At 47.5% G+C, this 25483-nt stretch overlaps 1 long non-coding RNA gene across 1 annotated transcript in view; it reads left to right on the top strand.

Moving 5' to 3' along the window:
- LOC146073754 (uncharacterized) overlaps positions 1-25483 on the top strand; it is a 188947-nt gene that overhangs the window by 44963 nt on the left and 118501 nt on the right. The window lies entirely within an intron of this gene.

The raw sequence follows: 25483 nt of genomic DNA, 5'->3' as shown, positions 1-25483 counted from the left end.
GCACAGAGTGCTGCCAATGGTCATCCTCATTGCATGTTGTAGTTCCACCCCGCTGGTCCTCACAAGAGATATGATCCCAGTAGGCGGGTTCCGAATGCGGCTATAAAAAAGTAATACCTCTGCCAGCAGCCGGCATTGCCTCACTGATATTATTCCATATATCGGGTTACTATAGTAATATTGCACACCTCCAGAAGATTTGTATTATTGTTTTATCTGGATGTCTATGATTTTATTTTTTTATTTGATATTAAATCAATCAGAGAGAAGGAGGAGTTACGGGGGTTTCTCCGATGGCTCCAATGCTGTGCTGGGAGCGGAGATTTACAGTCCTTTATTTATTAATGCAGAATTCAGAAATCGGAATCTATTTTCCTTGGTGTATCGTGCGTGCGTGGCCATATAAGAGGCATGACTGGAGCATCCGTGATCAGAGGAATTCAGTCCTATCGCCGGTTTAACCCTGTAGAAGGGAGGAAAGGGCTTTGAGCCAAATGTATCAAGCTTCAAATAGTCATAATGTGGAGAGTGATAAACAACCAGCCAATCAGCTCCTATATGTCAGTTTTCAAACCCAGCCTGTAGCATGACAGGTAGGAGCTGATTGGCTGGTTGTTTATAACTTTTTTTGAAGCTTGATACATCCGACCCCTTATCACCAAAATACCTTCGGTTTAAAGTAAAGGTCACGCCACAGATAAGAGCGAGTTCTGCTTATTTCTCCTTTGCAAGTGGCAGCAAAAACAGTATGAGCCAGTAGTCTTCTCAGTGGACTTCCATTGCCCCCCGGGCCCCAGCTGTGGAATGTTTGCACCTTTCGGAGCTCCGTGCATCTGCGGTAAGCTGTTAAACCTCCAAAAAATGCTATTTTTGACCACAAAAACAGCATTGATACATCCCACCCTGGGAATAAGAGACAGCAGCTTATAGGAAACAGTTCCCCAGGTCAGAGATGTGCGTCTTCTCCGCCCTTGGTCCTTATTGTCAGGTGGCTGCTGACAGGCTTACATTCAGCAATGAATAAGGGATTGGTTTAGCTGCCAGTAATCTCCCCCAGGTATACTGTCAGCAAAGGAAACTGGGGGGGGAGACTCGATGGCTGGGGGGGGGGGGGGGGGGCACCGGCCAGAATCTTGCCTAGGGCATCAAATTGGTCAGGAACGGCTCTGGGTGAGTGCAATGTTCTGCAGCCCTGGGAATAATATCCTGCAGCTATTCTGGTGCGAGTGCAATGCCCCGCAGCTGTACTGGGGTGACCGGCAACCCTGGGAGTAATGTCCTGCAGTTATACTGTTAACAGTGTAACGTCCTGTAGCCTTGGCAGTGACATACTCCAGGCTACTTCCTTTGTCACGCTCAGCTAGGGCGGCCAATTCCACAGAATTTTTTCAATCCAGGGATCCGAGATTGAAAAAAATGCTCGGGATTGGCTTAAAAAAATGCCCCGGTCACCCATTATATTTACTTACATTGGGCGGGGGAGGCCAGGAGCCGGGTGGGCAGTGCGGCCGGGTGGTGTGGAAGACAGTAAGGCGGGTGGTGCGGCCTGCGCAGCGGGACCTCTATGATGAGCATGCTCTGGCAGTAGTGCGATGTTCAGCAGCCGAGGCGTCACTGTATACCACCGCGAGCCTAATGGCGCACACACACTGAGTGATTTTTGCCCGTCTAAGCGATTTTCCTGGGGGTGGACAGCTTTCCTTAGCAGGACGTCCCTGTCGCACATCTACTAGCAGATGAGAGGGAGCCAGTGACGATGCGTGAGCGTGCATCAACGCTTTCAGCTCAAGATCGCCCAGTGTGTGTGGGCCTTTAGCTGTGCGCTCTTAAAGGGGGTGTGGCCTCACAATTGCATTACTCCAGGGGAGTTCTTGGAGATGCTTGGACTGGGTTGTCCCTGGAGACTAGTGCCTGCACTGCCGGTTCCTCTGCCTAAACCTGTGCTGCCTTCAATACGAGCAGCGCATCGGTATTGCTAGCCCCTAATACACTGTGCGATTTTGGCTAACTGCACACATATAACCATACTTGCCTCAGCACAAACCCCTCCTCTTGTTCTGCTGATTGGCCGGAATATGTCCTAGAAAGGAGGGGATGGGGAGGGAGCAGGAAAGCACAATCCCCTCCCCTTGCTCTGCTGATTGGCTGGACCATGTCCTGGAAATGAGGGGGAGTGGGAAAGAGGAGGGGGCAGGAAAGCAAAATCCCCTCCCCTTACTCTTATTTCCTGTAGTTCTGACAGTAGGGGTCGATTCTATTTGGTGCAGATGATTCGCGAGTGTGCACTTTATGGCGGGCTGAATTCGCATAAAAGCACTTGCACCTCCATAGGGTGCGAGCAATTGTAAGCAAATTCGGCACCATGAAGGTTGCGAGATCAGGCTGAATCGGGTGCCGTTGTCGGCGTTTAAATGCATAGAAACGGCACCTGAATGGCACCTCACACCCTTCGGACCTAATAGGATCGGTTGCTATGGGTGAAATGTAATAGGGCGAGAGAATCAGAAAGTGAGAGATTCGGTAAGAACTCTCCAGTTTTTTTAAAGCAGCAATCATTAATCATGTGATTTGCCGTGTAAATGATTGCCGCTTTAAAAAAACTGAAGATATATTACCAAATTTCTCACTTTCTGATTCTCAACCTATTACTCTTCACCCAATAAGTAAAAACTTATCTACAAACTTTTTTAGCTTCTTGGTCCTGTGTAATTCATACAGAGAAATATCCACTAGTAAAGACGGAGCACATTTACTACGGTGGAACTAATAGTTGTAAACGTGCTTATTTCTGGTAAACCTACTTTGTTACTTAATGAACAGCCAACATTCTATGAGTGTGAGGACCACATTCTAATTCATATGAGTGCGAGGACCACATTCTAATTATTATGAGTGAGTAGACAACATTCTATTTCCTATGAGTGTGAGGACAACATTCTATTTCCTATTAGTGGCCTTTATTCTGATCTGTGCGGATATTCCCGCATTCTTACGGAGCGGTCCGCACGCCACGGTGTTTTGCCGCATGCGGCCATCGTCCGTAGAAACGCCCACGTGTACTCCGCATTCGGACGGACTCACTCTTTAAGAACAGGGCGTGTTTACGGACGACATACAAAGCATGCGTGTGCGGGAGAAACACTCCGATTCGGCACGGTATTACAGAGTATTACAGAGTATGCTCGGGAATACCGCATCCGAACGGGAGCCAAGCGGTGCTACCGCACGTAAGCGGAGTATTTACGCCAAACAACCCACTATGAAGTATCTTCTGCAATACATCACATGACCCACTTATTCAATTACCTATCCTCATAAAAAACTGCTTATTTGGAATTGGAATCAATTAGATTCCAATATATCCTTACAAGCATGCCTAACACATGCATTGCACACATTAACCCTTACAGCAATGTAAGTGCAATGCTTTGTATTACACCCTGTGTAAAAGATTATAAACAATCTACACATATACTATTTAAAGTGCAAATAAAACCAACAACTGTGAACTTGCATAAAGAATTTAATGAACTACACAATTAACAGAAAAAAAAAAATATAAAAATAGAAATTAAATAAGAAGGTCTTTCAGGTCCTGCAGGTCTGCTTGAGCCAGCCGCAGATGGTGCTCCAGTCGCCGGAGGGCCCCACGCACACCCTCATCTGCCGGTGTGGTGTCATCTGTGGGCATGTCAAAGGGGCAACAATTAGTCATGTTATTCTTGCATACATTTCACATACTGCGACATAAATTGCACAAATGCTAGGTGACATGTGTGTATATATATATATATATATCTATGTAGAGCATGGGTCCTCAAACTGCGGCCCTCCAGATGTTGTGAAACTACAAATCCCAGCATGCCTTGCCACAGTTTTGCTATAAGGAAGTGTTAAAACTGTGGCAAGGCATGGCGGGATTTGTAGTTTCACAACATCTGGAGGGCCGCAGTTTGAGGACCCATGATGTAGAGAGATAGAGACACACATAGATAAATAGATATGACACATACATATATACATACATGCTAACTTATTTACTACATACTGTATTTTTTGCCCTATACCCTTAACTCTGCAGAAGACATAACAGTCATATTGTTTCTTCTCAGTCACAACCCACCCATGACTAACCAATGACAAGCAGGTCATGGCCTCCGTCAATAAGAACTTGTCACAATCTGCTCAGTCTAAGTTCAGTGATGGTTGGTGGCATGGGAGTTATGCAAATGTCAGGAATGCACAATACACATCCTCTAAATCATAATTCTGTCTAAACCAACCTACAATTCTGTGAGGGAGAAAAATAAATCAGAACTACAGGGGGGGTTTAGGTAGAGGAGGATCCTGGGACACTGCCAACTTGTGACTCCATTCCAAGGTAGCCCGGCCCATACTCCATTTATAGCATACATCCTACAGTTTATAAATAACATTCACCAACAATATAGATGCCACTATTTGATGGCTCATAATCTACGCTTGCAGCAGGTGATTTTAATCCACAAATGATCCACTCATCCCTTTACTCCTGGATCCTGTTTAACTACAACGGTTATGTGGCAGTCAAAATGGACCTCCAACCCATCCCACAAACCTGTGTAATTGAGAGGTGTCCTGGATGAAAGGGATGCCTTGGACTCCCCATCTAACCCGTACCTGTATCTGTAGCTACCCACTTTGGGGTCTATATGATTAGTATGTGCCCAAAATTTTTAAGCACCAGTGCTACATAACAAATACCAGTACAACTACTTCATGAATGATGCATTATGTAAACATACCGATCTGCGGCGACTCCGGTGCCTGGCACGCCTCCTCCCCCTCGGAACTTGATGTGTCCGGGGCAACCGTGGCCTCCTCAGCCCCCTCCTCCGCCATCTCCTCGACCACAACAACCTCCTCCTCCAACTCCTCCTCCACCTCCTCCTCCAACTCCTCCACCTCCTCCTCCAACTCCTCCTCCACCTCCTCCTCCACCACCACCAGCACCTCCTCCTCCACCTCCTCCTCCGCCACCAACACCTCCTCCTCCGCCACAAACTCCTCTTCCACCTCCTCCTCCTCCACCTCCTCACGCACCTCCTCCTCCTCAACCTCCTCCTCCACCATTTGCTCCTCCTCCACTTCCTCCTCCTCCACCCTTGCCGCCACCTCCTCCTCGGGGTCTCGGGCCTCGTCCTGGGCCAGGCCTGCCTCCGCCTCTTCACGGGCCTGTCGGGCTCGTGCTGTGTGGTAGAAAAAAACATCATGGTCAATGTCGGCTCATTGGGGCACATGTATTAATCCATAACAAGACATACATGGAAGGGTGATAATGATGGCAAACGATGCAGGAAAGTAGCTCCTTACTGTTAATGGACTCCAAATTGTGACATTTAAATTATTCAGTGATGGTTAGTAATTTGTTCACACATTACAACCCAGCCATTTATCAATGTGTAACACATATTAGATCGGGAACATTGTATGCATCAGAATCCTCAATGCTATGGCATTACATATAAAAGCCACATGACTGCATGTTAACCAGGAAGAAGCACACATAAGAGTCTATGGACTTTTAAACCCATGGACACCCACTTATCATGAGACACATTTTATTGCTTATATATGCTATGTTGTAAGTGCGAAATTTCATAGCTAAAATACTCACATTCAGCAATTTCGCCCCTTATCTGTTGGAGCAGCTGGGGCTGGCGCCTGCGGAGGTCCGATTACCGCCTCTCCAGCTGCCCGAGGGACCTCCGCACCCGAGTGCGGGCGTAAATCCGGCGCCCTGCCGCAGTGTACGCCCTCCGCTTATGGCGGTTTGTTATGAAGGGCCCCGCACGGCCCAGCCTTGTCTCCATGACGGAGACAAGAACCCTGAGCTCCTCATGTGTGAAGGGTTCTGCCCTTCGTGTCTCCGCCATGTTGACAATGGCATATATCAACCAATCAGGTGGTGGCATTGGTTGATCACAGTTATTTGTGTTAATAACTTTATTGTTCATTTTTACATTAACAGCGTCTCTGCGCCAACACAAATGGTGACAAATTCGCATGCCTTCAAAACCGTAGTGTTGATGTATGCCAATGAACAAATCTGATATATATAAAACACAGTGTGTATGCACTTAGCAAATCCAATGAGGCCGCGCTCCGCCAAGCAACGCGTGCTATAGCTTAGCAACGCATAGCTGTACTTAGCATTACTTACTCTATGCATATATGTGTATGCGTACATTTATGTGTAAAAGACACATACACACACTTGCAGGTATCCTGAAACCAGCATTATACACCAGCCCTGGCTGCCTGCCTGCCTGCCTGCCTGCCTGCCTGGCTGCATGCTCCTTGAAATGTTGAAACATGTGAATAAATTCCAACATCATATATATAGATATATATATATATATATATATATGCAAACAAATCATACATCAACACAGGAAATAATCCCCAACACATGATAGAATAAATCAATGTACTCACCAGTCATCAGGGATAGTATCAACTACAATAATGAAGATATAACAAACACATAAGATCCCTTGTCCAAGGTATAATAATTAGCACCTATATTGAACTTCCCCCAAAACTAAACACATATGCTAAATATCTCCTATTTCTTTGCCATTAGGAGGGCAGGCTGGCTAATGTTCGTTTTGTAACACTGACAACTAACACACTGGACTTATTTGAAGGGGTGATTGTGACTAAAATGGGTGTGTTATGTCAACTCAATAACATGTACCTGAAGTATCTTTGCGCCACAGAGTCCCGCAGCTGGTATCCCCTCCGGCATTCAGGGGCGCGGGATGGGCGCATGGGCGGATCTTGCGGCTCAGATGGTACCTCCCACTCATCAAAGGGTATCTCACGCCGCACAGCAATGTTGTGGAGAAATATACACAGGCCCACGATCCTCGACACCATTTCAGGCGCATATTGTAAGTCACCACCAGTGCGGTGGAGCACTCTAAATCGACCTTTTAAAAGGCCAATTGAGCGCTCCACCACTTGCCTGGTGGCAACATGCGCCCGATTGAATGCCTCCTGTGGGCCCGGTGCTGGGTAGCTGTACGGCGTAAGTAGCCAGGGCGTACATGGGTAACCGGAGTCACCCAGAACCCACGCATCACGGCCTTCCAGCTCTTGGAGTCTTTGCCATATCCCGGTTTGTCGGATGACATGAGAGTCATGGGCACTTCCGGGAAACTTCGAGTTGAAGGCGAGAATCTCCATGGATGGGCCACATACCACCATCACGTTCAGTGAGTGGAACAATTTGCGGTTCCTATATATCTTCTCACTTCGAGATGGAGGCACAAATGGTACATGGGTGCCATCCACAGCCCCTATCACATTAGGGAAGCCAGCAATTTGATGGAAGGCCTGCTGGCTTCTGCGCAGGGTCTCGGTGGCAAATGTCATGGCCATGAAGTGCCCCTTGCGCCTGAACATGGCCGACGTCACACGCCTCAGGATTCGGCAGAAGGCCGGCTGAGATATTCCAGCAAGTACTGCCACTACTTGTTGGAATGATCCTGAGGCGCAGAAATGCAACACCGCCAGCAGCTGGGTGTGAGGCGGAATTGCTGTCGTGATCCCGTGTAGAGGTTCCAAATCGCTCTGAATTAGGGTGAGCAGATCCAGAATTACATATGGGGGTAACCGGTACCTAGTAAGTACCTCATCATCGGGCATAGCAAACAGAGTCACCCGTGTGCGATACATTCTAGCACGTCCTGGCCTCCTTGGCCGACGAGTGGGGAGAGCCGCAAGTGCCCTTAGCCTCCTCTCCATGTAGCGCAGAATAGCTTCTGCAACCTATAAAGAAATGAACATAAATACTGATGCACCTATGCACATAAAGGCCATATCCCACTACAAATTGATTTGTAGCCTTCAATACGTACAATAGATGGCCGCCCCGTGTAATCCCGCAGATCCATTTGACTCTCTAATGATGACACAATAATATGAACTCAATACACACCGTCCAAAACACACATATAAAGGTGTCAGCATTTTTTCACGACATCATGTACTATGAGACATTTCATCTATTGCTGGGACATGTTGTCCTGCAATAGATGAACCCACACATGTTTAAGACCTGTGAGTGAAATAGTGAACATGTGACATGTTGCAATAATGATACACGCACTTTGCTGGCCCAACAATCTGTAGTCAGTGAGGCAATGGTGCATACATTCATACACTTACATTGTTAATGGATATCATATCTACAAGGAGCATGGAAGAGCTTACCTTAGACCCTGACAAGTCCAGATCTGTAGACAAATGATTCTAGCAGCAAGTCACTATTTATAGGGCTCTCACATGTGTGGTCTATAACAGTAGAGATGAGTCTTGCATGATTTGTGGCCTGGATTATCTAAGGGATTGGGCTACTTTTAGCTTGCAATAAAACGCCACAATACCACAGTAGTCATAATTCAAATGTCATGTAATGCTAGCAAATAGCATGTGTATTGTGCAATAGTCCCAGGTGTATCAGAAGATTCTATGCAATGTTATCATTGGTGACCAGTATTTCATTTAGAACTTTCGCCAGGTTTTCCACAATGGAATTTCCGCCACCGTATGCGGCGCGAAAGAACAGCGACGTACGCTCACGCACGGAACGCAGCTGCCGCTGATGTCCGCCAAACAGGATACACAAACAGTATATAAAGGTGTATTAGAGGGTGACAATGTTGTTGCTAACATGTCTGGCTCCCAACCAGAGCTAGACCCAGAGCTGCAGCAACTTTTTCACCAGCTGGACTCCAGCACCACCTATGTGCCACTGCACATGCAGGCAGTGGGTAATGAGGAGGCTGCTGGCCCTTCTACAGCAGGCCAAGCTGCACCTGACCATTCTACACCAGGGCAACCTACACCTGGCCCTTCTGCAGCAGCCCAACCTGCAGCTGGCTCATCTGCACCATCAGCAGATTTGTTTGGAACACAACAGGGGACTTCACAAGGTAGTACCATGGCCAGCACTTCAAGTGCAGCGACTGGTGCCAGGGGGCGTGGCCAGGGACGTAGCAAGGGCCGAGCCAGTGCAACAGCGGAACCACCAAAAAAAAACAAGCCATATGAAGCACAGGAGCTGGCCATCCTGGTTCCCCGAGCACGTGATTGGATAGAGTGTCCATCCGAGAAGCTGACACACACACGCAGATGGAAGATTTGGGAACAGATCACGGAAGAGATTAATGCAGTTGCGCCACAAGTTCGTGAGACGGACCATGTGAAGAAGAGGCAAGTTGTTTTGTCAAACATGTGGCCAGTAATAGCCAAGTAATGATTGAATTGATGCTTCTATGCATTTTGCAAATGGCACATGAGGTTGTTACGATACACATACATTATTGCCATGTTATTTCCTTGAGAGTTAGAGTAGGGTGATTGTGAATGTGTATTGTAACGGTTGATATCATAGTTGCATGTAATATTATATATGGGACATTAATCACATGTCGTAAGATGTAGCACATAGCAATGGCTGCAACAGCTAACATTGAGAGTGACATGTATTAATATGTCAACTTACATTGCAGGTGGCAGGACTTCAAAAGCACCCTGAAGAGGAAGATGACCAAGCGGTGGGAACACAGCCAGACATCTGGGGCCGGGCCCATGCCATCAGGGCTAGAGCTCACCCCCCTGGAGGTGATGGCCGAGAGCTGTATAGCAGTTGAGGAGATCAGGGGGGTGAGCACGATGGATAGCGAGGCCCCAGCTGAAGTGTTTGCGTCTTTTCTGGAAGGTAAATATTGGTCATGCCATAAACTTGTGCAAGTAATTATCGTAGAATGTCTCCTAATTGTGTTTATCTTTTCCCACAGACACCCCACCGCTTGGTGAGGACTCTGCTCAGGAGGTGGAGGAGTCCGTGCCACCTGGCCCCAGAGGTAGGCCTGTGCAGCAGCAGGCATCGGGCCAAGCCGATTTGGCCGCCTTGGCCCAGGTGCTTGGGGACATCAACCAGCAGTTAGACTTGGCATCAGAACGGATGCGTAGGACCGAGGAGATCCTGGCGAGCTTGGTCAGCACCCAGCAGTCAATGGCTGCGAGCATGCAGGCCATGGCTGAGTCACATCAGGCCATGGCTGCAAGTGCTCAGGTGCTGGCCGAGCAAGCCACCCGCCAAAATGATCTCCTCCTCCACCATAATGAGCTTATGGTGGAGCTGATTACCAGCAACAGGGTCCTAATGTCATCCGTTTCTGGTGCATTACCACCGGAAACACTCCCTGCTGGCAGGAGGGGTAGACCAGCCAACCCCTCCACATCATCTGCTCCACCTGCCCCAGCATCTGGCCGTCCCCGAAGAGCTGCTGCACAGGCCAAGGAGCCTACCAAGGCCAAACGTGGTCGGAAATGAACTTGTGGCTGCATTAATCTCCGCCGTTATGTGTTCCCAAATCTTCCATTGTGCTGTGTGTGTCAGCTTCTTGTGTCCAATCACGTGCTCAGGGTAACCAGATGAGCCCTTGCTTCATATGTCCTTAGTGGTTCCCCTGTTGCCCTCTTTTGCCTGCCATTACTGTCAGCTGTACTTGAAGTGATGGCCATGGTACTATCTTGTGAAGTCCCCGGTTGTGTTCCAAATGATTGTGCTGATGGTGCATATGAGCCAGCTGCAGGTTGGCCTGCTGCAGAAGGGCCAGGTGTAGGGTGCCCTGCTGTTGAATGGTCAGGTGCAGCTTGCCCTGCTGTACAAGGGCCAGCAGCCTCCTCATTTCCCACTGGCTGCATGTGCAGTGGCACATAGGAGGTGCTGGAGTCCATCTGTGTGCAATTATATATGTTTTGTATTATTATTTATTTTGCAGCATTCCTGCCATGTTGTTTATTGTTTGTATGTATTATTTTATGGTCTTTGCATCACACTGGCATTGAGTGTGACATGAATATAAATAAATGTGTTTACTTTACCCAAAATGTGTGGTTTCATGAGTACATGTCGAATACACATGTGTATTGATAGTATTAATATTCTGTCATGTCAATTGTTAGCAGTTTTTAAGTGTCTGAGAAGTACAGCATATGTGGGGGACTAGTAAGGTTTCCTTGAAGCAGCAATGGTTTCAATTAAAGCACTGACAAGCGTCCTATTAGTGAGTAATGAGTAAAGGAGTATATTCTATTGGGTTCAGGTGTTAATGGTTGTAGTCATTAGGCGTACGTTCGCCTACCGCATGAACGAGTGGTGTCCGCAAAGCAATAGTACACTTGTGGACACCGCACATTTCAGCCCTTTTTGATCGCGTGCATTCGGAGTGGTTTCCGAATGTACGCCCCCCAACATAAGTGTACTCCCCCGTGTCCGCCCATGTTTCCGCCCCGTTTTGCCCACTTTGAAACTACGCCCATGTGTCATTCCGCATGACGCCCATAATACGCCCCTATTTCCCGACTGATAGCGGTGACCAGTTTTGGACGGTATTTGTCCGAACTGGTACCGAGTCAAGGCGTGGCACATGCGCGTAGCGTTCTCCACGCATGCGCAGACGCCGTAAAGACGCGATCCGTAAGAACGCGGTAAAGTCCGCATCAATCAGAATAAGGGCCCTTGTGAGGACAAAATTCAAAATCCTATGAGTGAGTAGACAACATTCTATTTCCTATGAGTAAGTAGACCACATTCTAATTCGTATGAGTGTGAGGACAACATTCTAATTGCTATGAGGGTGCAGACAACATTCTAAATGCTATGAGTGTTGGGACAACATTCTTATTCATATGAGTGTGTGGACAACATTGTAATTGCTGTGAGTGGGTGAACCACACTCTAATTACTATGTGTAAGGGTACCACATTCTAATTCCTATGAATGGGTAGACAACATTCTATTTCCTATGAGTGTGCAGACAACATTCTATTTCCTATGAGTGAGTAGACAACATTATATTTCCTATGAGTATGAGGACAAAATTCTAATTCATATGAGTGTGAGGACAGCATTCTAATTGCTATGAGTGTGGGGACAACATTCTAATTCATATGAGTGTGTGGACAACATTCTAATTGCTGTGAGTGGGTGGACAGCATTCTAATTGCTGTGAGTGGGTGGACAGCATTCTAATTAATATGAGTGTGTGGGACAATATTCTAATTCCTATGAATGGGTGGACAACATTCTAATTCCTATGAGTGTGGGGACAACATTCTAATTCCTATGAATGGGTGGACAACATTGTAATTCCTATGAGTGTGCGGAAAACATTGTAATTCCTATGAGCATGTGAACCACACTACACTCTAATTCCCTTTGTCTCTGGATATGACATCTCTAGCTTTGAATCACCGTTTATATTGGGAACAGAGTCACATTACCACTGTTACGAGTTTGTGTAACGTGTCTATGTATATTTACAACCGTATATAATGCTGGAAAAAGAGACAAAAAAAATCTGTATTAATTTAATTTCATTAATCGATTGCCTTAATTTAATGATATTACATTTTGCCATCATTACAGTGTACAATCAGAGATACATCGTTCTTCTTTGCCATCAATACCACCCAGGCACGCTGCCATATATTCTCCGGCAGAGCGCAGAGCTCACTGGCGGACTACCGCTGCAGTGTGATGCTAGCCGCTGCCATACTGAAGTATACGTCCTGAGCTCACGTCTCTGCCTGGCAAATACTAAATGGTAATTTCATCCAACGCTCACTATTTATTTTTCAATTGATTATTCAGCAATCCAATTAGACCGAGCCTCTTACTATCCTGAGCCCAGAACTTACTGTGGGGAAGGAAACATAAAGATCGAAAACTCTAGTTCAACGTGTATCCATGGGAGACTTCTCTGTATAAATTACCGATGTTACAGTATACATACAATGTCATGACCTTGGCCATTCTGTTGCCATTTTGACACTCAGTAAACACTATACTGTTGCCATGTTATTTTTGATCATATGCTTCAGAACTAAAACTCCCAGCATGCACTGGCCAACCGGAATGGACGACTTGCCAGATAAAGGGGCACGTGTAGTTATTTAACCCGTGTTCTGATGATAAATGACTCTTAAGCCAATCAGCTCACAACTGTCATTTTTAAATCACAGCATGTGGCAGTTAGGGGCTGATTGGTTGGTACTTTATCTCTGCACAATTCTTAATACATAGACCCCCCCTATAGCTGGGTACACCACATACGATCGCGCGACCTAGCATTGCGGCGACGAGATTGAACGACGCCGCGCCGGAATACACACAAACTGCGTCGGTCGGAGGATTTAACCGTTTGAGTGCCAACATCTCTGTTCAAAATATCCGCTAAAAATCCCAGGGTCGCTCACATTTGTTATATACATTCAAATAAAAAATTTTGTCCAAAAAAAAAAAAAAAGATTATATTGCCTATAATGTATAAGGTAACATTACAGTATTATGATGATTAAAAAGGTTTGCCTGGTAAATTTCACACCTATTTTGACAAATTCACTCAAAGGGTTAATGAACGTCGACCGGGAACGGCAGATGTCGGTACGCACCGCACAATATGTATGCGATATGGTTCCAGAACGACGTATCATACAATAGATTCCATGGTGTGTACCCAGTATTACACAAAGGAATATATGTATGACTCTTATACTCTTCCATGTTGTTTTTTTCATTCCCCCTTTACGTCAGTCAGCAGAAACGGTGGAAGCGTTCCGCTTTAGTGTAACAAAACATCCACTCATCGGTAACACAGCGAGCGCCTATTGGGAATCTCTAAAAATGCCCAAACGTGCAATGAATGGATGACCTGAAATCTATAGAGCAATTACAGACACTCTCTGGTATTGATCAGACGTTAATTGTGACTGTCTGGAAATACAGTTGGCCCAAGCAGTGATCCATGACCAGGTTTTGCGCTCGTTTGCACTGACTAAAGCCACAGCCAGATTTGGGGGCTGAAAGATAGAGATATGCAGCTATTTTGGTGGATTTTTAAATCATCAGTCATTTGTGATGACCAATCAAGTTGATTCTGATTTAAAAGGCAAAACCAGGTTGGATTTGACTTTTAATTGATTGCCACTTTAAGATGACAGTCAGACTTGGCGAATAGAGCTCACGTCTGCATATCGCTGAATTAGATAAATGAACATAACAATGTGTCTAGTATTTGCCAACCTTTAATACTGACAATTTTCTGTTCCTTAATAATGTCGACATTTACATTGTCAACTGTTATGATGTCCACATTGTTGAAATGACGACATTGAACATGTTGGTGTCTGCAGATTACTGTCATGTTCACAATGTTGACATTTGAAAGATCGACATTCTGCAGGGAGCGAATGGGGTTAGGCCAAAGGGAGTGTCAGTCAGACACTAGGGGGAGGCTTAGGGTTAGGCACTAGGGGAGGGTCAGAGTTAGGCACTAGGGGGAGGGTCAGAGTTAGGCACTAGGGGGAGGGTCAGAGTTAGGCACTAGGGTTAGGCACTAGGGGAGGGTCAGAGTTAGGCACTAGGGTTACGCACTAGGTGGAGGGTTAGGCACTAGGGGGAGGGTCAGAGTTAGGCACTAGGGGGAGGGTTAGGCACTAGGGGGAGGGTTAGGGTTAGACACAAGGCGGAGTGTTAGGCACTAGGGTAGGGTTGGCACTAGGGGGAGGGTTAGGCACTAGGGGGAGGGTTAGGCACTAGGGGGAGGGTCCGAGTTAGGCACTAGGGGAGGGTCAGGGTTAGACACAAGGCGGAGTGTTAGGCACTAGGGTAGGGTTGGCACTAGGGGGAGGGTTAGGCACTAGGGGGAGGGTTAGGGTGAGGCACTAGGGAGAGGTCTTGAGTTCGGCACTAGTGGTGGTTAGGTACTAGGGGGAGGGTTAGGGTTAGACACTGGGGGAGGGTTAGGGTCTGGCACTAGGAAGAGGTCTTGGGTTAGGCACTAGGGGGAGGTTCACGTTTAAGTACTAGGGGGAGATCTTGGATTAGGCACCAGGGAGAGGGTTAGGGTGAGGCACCAGGGAGAGGTCTTGGGTTAGGCACTAGGGGGAGGGTCAGGGTTAGGCACTAGGGGGGGGGGTTAGGGTCAGGCACTAGGGAGAGGTATTGGGTTGGGCACTAGCATTAGTTTTAGGCTCTAGGGATAGGTCCTGGGTTTGGCAATGGGGGAGGGTCAGGGTTATGCACTAGGGAGAGGTTTAGGGTTAGGCACTGGGGAGAGGGTTAGGATAAAGCACTAGATGGAGGGTTAGGGTGAGGTACTAGATGGAGGGTTAGGGTGAGGTACTAGATGGAGGGTTAGGGTGAGGTACTAGATGGAGGGTTAGGTACTAGGGAGAGGTCTTGGGTTAGGCACTAGGAAGAGGGTTAGGGTGAGGATGAGGTGCTAGGGGGAGTATTAGGGTTGGGCACTAGAAGGAAGGTGAGACACTAGGGGGAGGGTTATGTGAGACACTAGGGGGAGGGTTATGGTGAGGTACTAGGGGGAGGGTTATGTGAGGTACTAGGGGGAGGGTTATGGGAGACACTAGGGGGAGGGTTATGTGAGGTACTAGGGGGAGGGTTATGTGAGGTACTAGGGGGAGGGTTATGTGAGGTACTAGGGGGAGGGTTATGGTGAGGTACTAGGGGGAGGGTTATGTGAGGTACTTGGGGAGGGTTATGTGAGGCACTAGGGAGAGTGTTATGGTGAGGTACTACGGGGAGGGTTAAGCACTAAAAGAAGGTTTGGGTTAGGCACTAGGGGGAGGTTAGGATTAGTCTGGGGGAGGGGAGGTAAGGCCCTACGGAGAGGTCAGGGGTTAGGATACTCACCACCGTAACCCCTTATTGTCTGAACCCCAGACCTGCGAAACACCACTGGACCCACCGTACCAGTCAGGACTACACATGGCCACCAGGAACATTTTGTCAACATTCTAATCATTTAGATATTTCATCAGTATTGACATGATAAACGCTGACATCGTTAATGTCGAGAAAATATACCACAACCGTTTTAGTGCTGCAGGTGTGTCTTGTTCCTTGTTCTTTTACAAGGTCACTGACTGATTACTGAATGCTATACGGCAGCTACCTGAGCCCTGCATACTGCACTCACTGACCCCTAATATTGGCGGAGTTTGGCGGTCGGCAGTCCGGCCTCCTCTATCGCACCTCCTGGGCCGGCCAGTATACAGTTAACACGGCAGCAGTCAGGTCTGTAGTGGATACAATGGTAATGACAGAGGCACGGGAGCCTTTCGGCTGGTACCTAAATAGATTTCCGTTCCTCCCACACATAATAACACAAACTGGGCCTTTTCCTCTCTGTGTACTGGGATATATTAATGGAGCACCGTTATATAAATGTCTTTTGTCTGCAGGAAACCCCACTGCCCTCAATTATACAGCTGGCAGGGCTGCAGAATGCTGATGTGCTCTGGAAACCTCAATTCGATATAACCCGTGTCTGCCGGATCTTCCCGTCAACTTTTCTTATACTTCCAAATTAAATACAAGTTTGTTGTGTCGGCAATGCCACAATTAGGGCATCAGTATATACTGAAATGCTGTATAATGATGGGAGGATCAGCTACATAAAATCTACACAAAGCAAACGATAACCGCTGGGTCAAGTACACCGCTGCGGTCTCGTGCTGACTGAAGGTCCACTCGCCGTGGACAACTCCGGGATCAGCAGTGCCCACAGTAGGTAATGGATGACATCATCACCAAGTGCTCCTGAGACAGCCAATCACACTCCCCGTCGATGGTTGCAATGGATGGCTTTTTAAGCAGGAACCATCGATAGTTATAAAGCATTCTACCATCGATGGTCCCCGCTATCGAATAAACGCACATGCACAGAAGAACCTTTAATGGATAAAGTTAAAGTTTCCTTTGTGTATGCGTGCACCTCCGGGTGGGCCATGCGCGGCAGGCTGCCGCCAGGCCCGGTACAGAGCAGACTCCGCAGAAAGCCGCTACGAGCCCTAAACTATTACCGAATACCGATTCCGAGTGAGAGCGTCGCGAGTAGGAGGAACCGGAGCTCAGCTTTCAGTGTCAGCACAGCTCAGCAGATGAGGGGGCCGGGTGGGTGGAGTCCCCAGCGTTTACAGCACCCCGCCCACAGATGCAGTGGCAGGTGGGGAGACGGGACACATGGACAGGGCAGAAAAAAAATTGCCATCTGTTCCAATGCCTTCATCGATGGCTTAAAACTATTTGACCTATCGATGGCCAAAATATCGAGCACTAGGTCCCAACCATCAATGTTTTGGGAACATCGATAGTCGATGGCCATCCCTAGTTGGCGGACGGGTCTACCCTTTCACACCGAGCCTGAACCTGGTTTGCACCAGCTTACCCTGGCAATAACCCAGGTTCACGGCTCTGTGTGAAAGGGGAGCAACACTGGTACCTTCCATGGCTATATCTGGATTATGCCCCTAGCACAATCTGGGGACATGAGTGAATTATTTAGCTACCTAGTTGCATGTATTCAACCGGAGTTACACATTGGTCCAAAGATTAAATAATGGATTCGATCCCTTCACTTATCGCCTTGGAAACAATGGTGCAACCTATCACCGATCAGTGATAGCTGTTTACCTCAGCACATGTGCAGGTCTCCAGAAAGATGGCGCCAGCACCATGTTCCCAGTGACTTCTCTGCTGTGAATGCAGAAACCTCTGCAGCATTTTTCTGGTGATTTGTGCTGCTCCTGCAGCTCCAACGCTTGATTAAAATGCCTGCTGCTACGGTTTGTTACTACAAATAGGTTCCTTTTTCTATGATTAAATGTATTGATTTAACTTAGAACTGAGATAAAGGGTGATGTGCGCCCATTATAAAGGTCAGAGTGACGCTCAGTGTGTGGCCCATGGATTGTATAAGGTTCCCTATACCTGTCCAACGTCAGCGCTGTTTCATATCTGGGGGGGGGGGACTCTATGCGGAAGATTTCCTGGCTGTAGGGTCCCTGCCTAAACAATGGAGTTGAACTTGAGACTCGCGGCACCTGCGGCTGCCCTGGCCAATTTTCTTATTAACACAAGAAAAGAAAGCGAAAGATGAAAACAAATATCAGTTTACCCCTTTAGGCCTCAGTAATACAATGTTCAGCGTGAGACACGTAATAGTAAATATAAGTCCAGGCATTGAATAAAGGGTCGCGGCCTCGGAAACACTTTTTTAATAACCTGTTTTAGAAGAACGGCACCCAGATTTGTAAAATTCATTAAATCTATAACTGGGGCTCTGCGGGACGGAAATGTGGGTCAAGAACCAGAACGATGCACATTGGATTTAAATTACATCCATTGATTTATTCATTAATTTCTGGTGTGCCAGGAAAATTCATTACAATAGTATTGGGCCGGCATGGGAAGCGTTGTATTGTATGAAAAGGATGCAGCCGATTTTACGACAATGAGAAGTGTCATATTGTTTAGGTGTTGTCTGATAGAATCAGTTATTAATCCATTATTTGAGAATACAATACATTGCAGAATTCTAATTGCACCCTCAGGGGGGAATTAATCGTGGTTAAAATGCAAAATGCATGAAAGCAGCTTCATTGGGAAAAACATTCCATAACTTTTGCAATGCCATCATTTATCACCGTCTTCGCCAGGGCCGTAACTAATGTGGTGCAGTGTGCCAACATGCCCAGCACTGCAGGGTAGGGGCGCTTTTGGCACACTTGTCAATTATCTGTTTAAAATTACTTTCACTTGTAGATTCCCTCCTCTTTGTGGCTGAGCATCTCTTGACTGCCCCTGTCTCATTCCCAGGGTCGGCGCCACCACTAGGCAAATCTAGGCATTTGCCTAGGGCGCCGGCCACTGGAGGGCGGTATTTCGCCCCCCCCTTGCCGCCCGGGTACCTGTTCTGCGGCGTATATGTGCGTAAAAGCTGGCGGCGGCGGCAGCGGGGGGTCCCTGCAGTCAATAAGAAATAACGAGCGCTATCCGCTGGGCTATGCGGAAGCGCTTCTGTTTTGGAAACACTGGCCGCACGCTGATTGGCTGAGATTCAACCAATCAGCGTGCGCCGTGCGGCCAGTGTTTCCAAAACAGAAGCGCTTCCGCATAGCCTGGCGGATATTTCTTATTGACTGCAGGGACCCCACGCTGCCGCCGCCAGCTTTACAGCGCCGCAGGACAGGTACCCGGGCGGCAGACACCGGGGCGCCCCCACCCCGACTTGCCTGGGGCGCTCTGGTGCCTTGCACCGGCCCTGCTCATTCCCCTACCCTTCTGTCGCTAATACCTATACAACATTCATAAACTTAACTTGAGAGCTCGTTGTTATTCAGTCACACTGTCCTTTATTACATTTGAAGATTTCAGGATTCAAACCCATTGCCTGTTACATTGCAGTCACTCTATTGGTTGAGCTATCTGCCCTTGCTTAGCTAGCTAGAGAATTCTTACTATGTGAAGCTACTAGTATTTTGTTAAAACATAATCAGCATTTCAGCTGAGCAGATCTATGTAGTGTGTCCTTAGATTGTAAGCTTGCGAGCAGGGCCTTCCTACCTCTATATTGGTCTGTTATTAATCCATTTGTTTTATCACTGTTTTTTTCCAATTGTAAAGTGCAACGGAATATGCTGCGCTATATACAAACCTGAAAATAGATAGTGTATTGCTGCACGGGATTGGATGTACTGTATGGCTGCACACTACTTAGATCTGCTCAATTGCAATGTTGATTATATTTATTAACAGAGTAGCTTCATATGGTTAGAAATCGCCTACTTTTTATGCATGATTAAATTGGGGTATTACTGCATGAGCTTTTCCCGGGATCAGTTTTGTTGTGAGTCCCTCATCCACAATGCTATGCATTGGGTCTACACCCGCAACATCGGTCCCTGGACCAAATTCGCAAAAATAACTGGCAGCATTGTTCTTCCCTCTTTGTAAATTATTTTAGGACACTGATCAAGCTCTGCACCAGCTTGTCTCTGCCCTGTACCTGTAAATCCCAGGCTGACAGCTCATTGAAACGGACGCAATCAAATAATATAAAAAAAAATCAAAAATAAATGGAAAAAGTTGATTGTAATGTAAATGCGGCGTCACACCGTACGGTAACATTAGCTTTGGGAATATCATGGAGGCGCTCGTTAGAAGAGGTTCTGTTCCACACAGATGCACAACTAATTCCTGCCCCTTCCCGACGGGACGTTGTAATATTTGTACAAAGCGACTGCAGCTCTCCGTCCTCGGGAGCTGTGTTTAGCAAACAGTGCCAATGCGGTTTGACTTAGAACTCCTGACGAATGCCGCCTCGCCCTCTGCCCGATTTGTTACCAGAAGCCTCGCAGTAGTTACGGTTACAGATGGCGGGGTCTGTACTTGTTCTACTTCAAAGAGTCCAAATAAATCTGCTTTATTATGTTTAGCGAGAGCACTGGGGATAAATCACTATTAGCAAAAGTATAGCGCGGCAAGAACTAAGAAAGAAGGGAGTTGCCAACGGGATGACTGGCGCGTGTGCTGCACAGGGGAGCACGATAATCATCTAGAAAGTCTTATTTATTTATCGGGGCTAATTTAAGGGCAACATCCCCCAGAGTGATTAAAAAAAAACAGGTGTTTGGACCTAAGGCCACGCCCCCAGGCAACAAAGCCACGCCCATTTTCCCAGTTGTGAGTCTTCGCCACGTGGATTAGCACTTTTGAGCCAATAGGGGTGCCAATCGGCCAGCCAAATGGTGCGAGTCGGTTAAACACAACGGCAACATGCAGTAGCTATACAATGCCCGCTTGCATACAGTATTTGCCGACAACTACAGCATACAAATTTGCAGCTATGGCAGCATTGGCGCCCAACTTTATATCAGGCCCTTAGCTGGGGCAGCAGGCTACCGGACGAGTAGTCCAGCCAACATAATTTAAATAGATGCAAGTAAAGATATTTCCAGTGATGTCACAATGGGGCAGATGTATTAAGCCTGCAGAAGAGATAAACTGGAGACAAAGTGAAAGGAGATAAGCACCAGCCAATCAGCTCCCAACTGTCGTTTTCAAACACAGTTCATTGGCTGGTGCTTTATCTCCTTGTACTTAATCTCCACCTTATCTCCAGTTTACCTCTTCTCCAGGCTTAATACATCTGCCCCAATGGGAGGTGCAAGGAGCCAGAAGACAAATATTTGGATCATTCGTACCCCGCCAACTCTTATTAGTAGTGTAACTGCCCGGACGTAGCTGCTGCTGTCACTGAGCTTCATACCGGCATAAAAAAGTGGATTTAGCAGAAACCAACAATCGGGAGCTCGCAGTAACGGAACGTCTGTTTGTTTGTATGTCGTCTCCGCGGATGTCTGTTTAGTGGGTAGTTGTGTGCAGATGACTGGTCCTCTGTAATCTGTGGGTGGTCACCCCAAAAACACACAGCCGAGCTTTATCACACAGTTAACTGTTACTGCTGCCGATGAGCTGATATAAGCGTTATCCAGCAGACGGCAGCAGGTAATGTATAATCATGTCGTTGGGGCCTGGATTTGGCAAACAAAATGTGAATTGCAGATTAAAACGAGCGAGAGAGCTGCGCATTGTGCTCGGGCAGTAGAACACCGGGCTCTGGACAGTACTAGAGAAGGGGCTCTAGATGATAGATCTACTACAGTACTTACATAGACAGTCGTTAGGTCATGTTGTATGGTGGACAGCTGTCGCTGACAGGGACACTGCCCGAGAGGGGGTGATTCAGTTTCATTCGGCTGCACGGAGTGGGGACCGATAGCGCACCTTCTATACCACCCGTAGAGAAAATGGAGCTTTATCGGGTGGTCTCGCAGAGGAATCCCCTTTAGGTCATGGAAACCACTGTGACTATCATTATAGCAAACCCATAATTAATTCAGGGGTTCTCAAACTCGGTCCTCAGGACCCCACACAGTTCACGTTTTCCAGGTCACCCGGCAGGTGCACTCATTACTGACTGACACATTTTAAAAGATCACAGGTGGAGCTAATTATTTCACTTGTGATTCTGCGAGGAGACCTGGAAAACGTGCACCGAGTGGGGTCCTGAGGACCGAGTTTGAGAACCTGTGACTTAGTTTATTCGGTTATATGTCTATTGTGTATATTTATCTACAAGTACAAGGCAGCTGCTTTCTGTCGTTTCTCAAACACGCCAGTTAGGGGCAGCTTGGTTGGCACTTTAACCAGACCAACCGGCAGGTCATATATTCCAGGTCACCCAGCAGGTGCACATGGAGAGTTCACCAACTGTCACATTTTCCAGAGCACAATGGTGATGCATTGTTTATGTCAGGTGGTATATTGCAATGCAAATATAATTCAGCAAATCCACTGACCAGGACCTTTAATTTGGTATATTATGCGCCCTCCGCTATCCTCATATGCTCCATTGGTGTTACATGAAATGTGCATGAGATTTGCTAATTGTGGCGTTTCCTGCACGCTCGCAGTGATGTGGTGTGAGGATAGGACGCAGCACAGTGATCTCGGAGCCATCTCACCCTTTGCCTCCTTCATGCCCCCGGCTGTGTTCTAGAACTGTCAGCAGCCTCCAGACTTGTTCCGTATTTCATTTAATTGTTCTCTAGACTACTGCAAACAGCGGTGCTCTCTGTGCTGGATGCTAATCCCACAGTGATTTTCCTGGTAACTTCTGCGGTTATTTCTGAATTGGAAATGTTTCCCGTTATGATACAGCAAATACTGTATCTGGTGTAGGTCTTACTACCCATGGCGGTGGGCGCAGAATATCAATTAGTTAAAGCGCAAGGGAATCTGCTGCGCTATATCGGAAATAAATAAAATATATAAACAAATTAGTTAGACTTATCTCCACAAGGCAAGCGTCAGTGGCGTAACTAGAAATTTTGTGTGTGTTCCCGCCAAAAAATGTTTCTGGTGCCCCCACCCCATACATTAATTATAACTTTTTTATACCTAAATGCTCATTGCCAGTAGTTTCATGATTGATGCCAGGGGTGTACATGCTCATTGCCAGGAGTTTCTTGCTCATTGCCAGGGGTTACATGCTCATTGCCTGGAGTTTCTTGTTTGTTGCCAGGGGTTACATGCTTGCTGCCAGGGGTTTCATGCTCATTGCCAGGAGTTTCATGCTCGCTTCCAGGGGTTACATGCTTGTTGCCAGGGGTTTCATGCTCATTGCTTGGAGTTTTGCTCGTTGCCAGGTGTTACTTGCTCGTTGCCAGGTGTTCCATGCTCACTGCCAATAACAGGTTCTTTGCTAGGAGTTTCTTGCTCAGTGTCAGAGGTTTCATGCTCATTGTCAGCAGTTTCATGCTAGTTGCCAAGTGTTTCATGCTTAATGCCAGTTGTTACATGCTCTATGCTAGGAGTTTCTTGCTCATTGCCAAGCGTTACATGTTTGTTGCCAGGTGTTTCATGCTCGTTGCCAGGTGTTTCATGCTCGCTGCCAGTTGATACATGCTTGTTGCCAGGTGTTTCATGCTCGCTGCTAGTTGATACATGCTCCTTGCCAGTTGTTACATGCTCATTACCACCTCCTTTGCATTGAGCCAGGCAGGGAGAGAGAGAGAGAACTAACTTCTGCTGCAGCAGCATTTCTCCCCAGCCCAGCGTATGCTGCTCAATTCTGTGCTGAGGAGAGAGGCAGCTGCAGCCTGTCCTCTCTCTCCCTTCACAGGTGTCCGATTCCACCCGCACCCTGCCACCAGTCGGTTTAGGAACCGCCGCCCCTGCTAGGTTTTTTTATACAGGTCCATCCCATTGACCATGCCCCCTCATTTTGCGAGCGCCTGGCAGAGCTTTTGGCACCCTTGCCATCTCTTTCATTGTGTTACTGCGTCTCCTCCAGTATGACTAATCGCAATGGTTCTAGCAGCCAGAGATATGACTGGACTATGCCTCACCATGTACATTACCTACTGGGTATAAAACCTTATATATCCTGAAAGCACTACACAATCTCTTATATATTTGGCTACATCTGTCACTCAAAGTGTGTCTGGAGCTATAACGCTGGGTGGAGCCTCTCACTCACATGACTGACTCACATGACAGAAAACTAGCCCAGTGAGCCCACAGACAGTGCCAGACACCCTCTGCCTCTCCATGTTACACAGCAAAGACACAGCTACACACCAGGTGAGCGCCCCACACCTCCATACCTCCCAACAGTATGCTCTGTTTGTGGACTTCCATCTTAATTTATGATTGTCATCACGTGTCATTTTAAACAGAGTAATTGATAAGAAAGGTGTTTAAGCACAGGTGATGGTAATCCATAAATTAAGAAGAAAGTCCAGAAACAGAGCAATGTGTCCCTCCTGGAGAGGGTCATGTTGGGTACGCACCTCCCCCCCCCCCCATTCACGGCATCCCCACGATTAAATGGCACATGCAAAACACTGACATGGCTATGGTCGACAATGAAAAAGGTTGACAAGATTCATTTTTCACTTTTTCAATGTTTTCATATTCATTCTCATGTGTCGACATGGACACCAATGAAGTGCCACACTTATGTCAACATTTACATGTGTTGACCTTTCTGTGTTGATTTTTTCTTGTGGCGATTCGCAGCACCCCCCGCGACCCCCCTCCCGCGATTTGCAGCACACACCCCGCAATTCGCAGCACCCCCGGTGACTCCCGCGATTCGCGGCCCCACCCTGTGACACCCCCCTCCTGCAATTCGTGGCACCCCGCAACCCCCCCATCCCACGATTCGCGCCAACCCCCCCGGGCCCCCCCTCCCGCGGTTCACTGTGCCCCCCACGACCCCCCCTACCGCGGTTCACGGTGCCCCCCACGACCCCCCCTACCGCGATTCCCCACCTCTGACCCCCCCTCCTGTCATTGCGGCAACCCCCCACCCCCGCGACCCACCCTCCCGCGATTCACTGCAACCCCCCACGCCCCCCCATCCCACGATTCGCGACCCCCCCTCCGCAATTCACGGCATCCACCCACGACCCCTCCTCCCGTGATTTCCGGACACCCCTCACCTCTTCCCCCCCCCCCCCCCACCCCCGTGCGCGATTCACGGTAACCCCAGGATTAAATGGCACATGCAAAACACTGGCACGGCTATGATCGACAATGAAAAAGGTTGACATGAGTTTTTGAAGATTTATTTTTCTTTTTTTGAATGTTTTCATATTCATTCTCATGTGTCGACATGGACACCGATGAAGTGCCACACTTATGTTAACATTTACATGTGTTGATCTTTCTGTGTTGATTTTTTCTTGTAGCAATTTTTTTCCAGTGACAACTATGAACTACAGTATGTGCACGTCAACCTACACATCATCAACCAATTCTTTGTATAATATATAACACCTGTTCTGTTTTACTGTAGGTGTTTTAAGCCAGACCTTTTACTGCTACTATTACTGTTTATGTAAATGCATTCTGAATGACAGCAACATCCTACAATCCTTCTACAAGAATATATAACCAACTAGGTGATTCATCGCGCCCCGTGCCCCCCCCCCTCCCGCAATTCACAGACCCCCGCGCACCCCCCCTCCTGCGATTCGCAACCCCCCCTCG

The sequence above is a fragment of the Crinia signifera genome, chromosome 4 (assembly GCF_055691185.1).
Source record: "Crinia signifera chromosome 4, ASM5569118v1, whole genome shotgun sequence".
Lineage (NCBI taxonomy): Eukaryota > Metazoa > Chordata > Amphibia > Anura > Myobatrachidae > Crinia > Crinia signifera.
This window is presented reverse-complemented; position numbering and strand designations above follow the sequence as displayed.